Consider the following 2,659-nt stretch of genomic DNA (forward strand, 5'->3'; position numbering starts at 1 on the left):
ACTGATCTGGAAAAGAAGACTTAGTAGTTATCCTTAAAATGAGCATGTGTACAGTCCTCCAGAGTACAGCTTGCTGGCCTTTCTGCAGACACATCAGGACAGGTGGCCCTAGGGGCTTCCTACTGGCCAGAGAGAGCAACCACCTTATAGAGTACAGAGCTGGCTCTTAGGAGAAGAGCCCTGCCTTATCCCAGAAGACACCAGCAGCTCTGAGGGGTGTTGCTTTGGGTGAGAGACTTTGGGTCTGACTTGCTTGGAGCTCCCTGAGCTTCTGGATGGCTGGGCAGGCAGGTTGGTTAGTTTTTTTGGTGGCTTTACATTTGGTTTTTCTTTCCATGAAGTTTCTTAGAAGACCTTTGTGAGCAAAACTGTGGCCCACCTCAGCCACCATCCCAGTGAGGGTGTTTAACCAGTAGTGTCATGAATCACAGAAACACATTTTTTTCAAATCAAAGGGAAGATGATGTACTTACATTGTAAAATGGTTTACAATAAAGTTTGGCATAACAGATTTTTTAAAAAAGAAAAAAAATGAGCATGTGTACCGCATGGCAGGGCCAAACAACTGGAACCTAATTCAGAAACAAGATATGGTGAAAGACACTTGGAGATGATCAAGAGGCATCTCACTGCCACAAACGAGGCGGAGGACGCAGCGGCAGGACGCACTCCTGCCCCTTAGAGAGAGGCGCTCATCCCGTAGAGGTGTGAGGCATGGCTTTTCTTCCCCTGGTTACTACACGTGAGACTATTTAACCATCACTAGAAACCCCAGAATGGTCTTGTTTATTCTTACTTTTATATATATTTTTTCTTTTTGTAAAAGTAAATGTAACGCATAAACTTAATTCAAGATTGATCCCAACCTTTTGGAGCCAGCTCTTCTGGGAAATAAACCACCATGCAGGTTACATTTATCTTCCACTGGAATAACTAGAGCCCCAGACAGTGACTGACGATAGCAGAGCACAGAGCTGGCTGGGAGCACAACTGGGCTCTCTGGCTTCTTGTTGAAGCTGGTTCCCCAGCCGAACATTAAAACTGTGTTGCAGATATGTCCTCCACCCTCCTTATCCACTACTCACTCCCATGATGCTGAGCTGTGGACTAGGCCAAACCACAGCCATGCCTCCACAGGCTCCTCCCTATCCCCTACTCAAGCAGGTCCTTAGTAAACAAAACACTATGGAAAAACAGAATTACTACTTCTCCACTGTCTTGGATAAGAGGGGCCTTCCTTGTGCTGGACTGAGACTATGCCCCAGAGGCGCTATTCCGACTGTGTTCTATGAAAGGGAGTAGGTACAAGAGACAAAACACTAAAATTCAGATGGGAGCCACTGGTCCCCATCTGCAGCCACAGCCTAAGATGCCTACAGAGGCAGAGAGAGTGGCAGGTGCAGGAGAGGTGCAGAGGAATGGAGGGAGGGTGTTCCTTGGGAGTCTCTTTGTCACCTTCACTTCTTGACCTTGCCCTGGGCAGCCACAGCTTCCATGGGTTTACGGACAGTCTCTTCATCCCCCAGGACCTGCATGGGCTTGATGGGCTTCAAGTTCTTATCCAATTCATAGACAATGGGAATACCAGTTAGCAGGTTCAGCTCTATGATGGCCTCTTCAGACAGACCCTCCAGATGCTTGACAATGCCCCTAAGATTGTTGCCATGGGCTGCAATCAGGACCTGTTTCCCCTCCGTAATCTGGGAGATGATTTCTTCATTCCACAAGGGCAGAGCTCTGGCAATAGTGTCCTTCAGACTCTCACAGGGGGGCAGTTGATCCTCAGTGAGGTCTGCATACCTTCGATCCTTACTGATAATGCTGTAGAAAGGATGATCAGGATCCATCGGAGGTGGTGGGACATCATGGGAGCCCCTCCAGATCTTTGCCTGGGCCTCACCATACTTGACAGCAGTTTCTGCTCCATTGAGGCCAATCAGACCCCCATAATGGTGCTCGCTGAGGTGCCAAGTCCTCATCACTGGCAGCCACATCTGGTCAAAGGCATCCAGCACTGTCCAGAGAGTCCGGATTGTTCTTTTCTGCACTGAAGTGAAGCAGATGTCAAATTCATAACCTGCATCTCACAGCGCCTGCCTGCTGTGGTGGGGTACCAACCACTGAAGCGGTTCTCCAGGTTCCAGGTGCTCTCGCCATACCAGATCAGCACCAGCTTGTAGGCCGCCATAGCAGCAGGCTGGCATTGCAGCACCAACTGGGGCTTGCCAAGATCCCCCAGCTGAACATTTAAACTGTGTTGCAGATATGCCCTCCCACCTCCTTACCCACTACTTATTCCCATGATGCTGAGCTTTAGACTAGACCAAACCACAGATTCCTGAAACAGCGCATGCTAACCTCTACTGAACTTCTGTACATTGGATCCCTTCCTCCCAACTAACCAGAGACTGGCATTGCACCCAACACTTGAAGACAGCTTAACTTTTGTCAGCACCAATCTAATTCCTGACTTGCAAGGACTGCAATTTCCAACCCCTCTTGTGTCTTAAAGCTATACATATAGCTGCCATTTTGTAAAACCATGAAGCATATCCAGGGCTGCTTGAATTTGTATTTTTTTGTATCACAATCCTAGCCAGAGCCAAATCAATGAAAGGCAATTTGCTTTGTTCTCTACTGGGCTGATTTTATTCTCAGT

At 48.1% G+C, this 2,659-nt stretch overlaps 1 pseudogene across 1 annotated transcript; it reads right to left on the reverse strand.

Annotated features, from left to right (window-relative positions):
- Window positions 1-1,457: 1,457 nt before the first annotated feature.
- On the reverse strand, window positions 1,458-2,188 carry LOC308272952 (phosphoglycerate mutase 1-like; annotated as a pseudogene). Its single transcript has one exon. The product of its transcript is annotated as a phosphoglycerate mutase 1-like (transcript).
- Window positions 2,189-2,659: the final 471 nt, after the last annotated feature.

Source organism: Muscardinus avellanarius (assembly GCF_963383645.1).
Source record: "Muscardinus avellanarius genome assembly, chromosome: 14".
Taxonomy (NCBI): Eukaryota; Metazoa; Chordata; class Mammalia; order Rodentia; family Gliridae; genus Muscardinus; species Muscardinus avellanarius.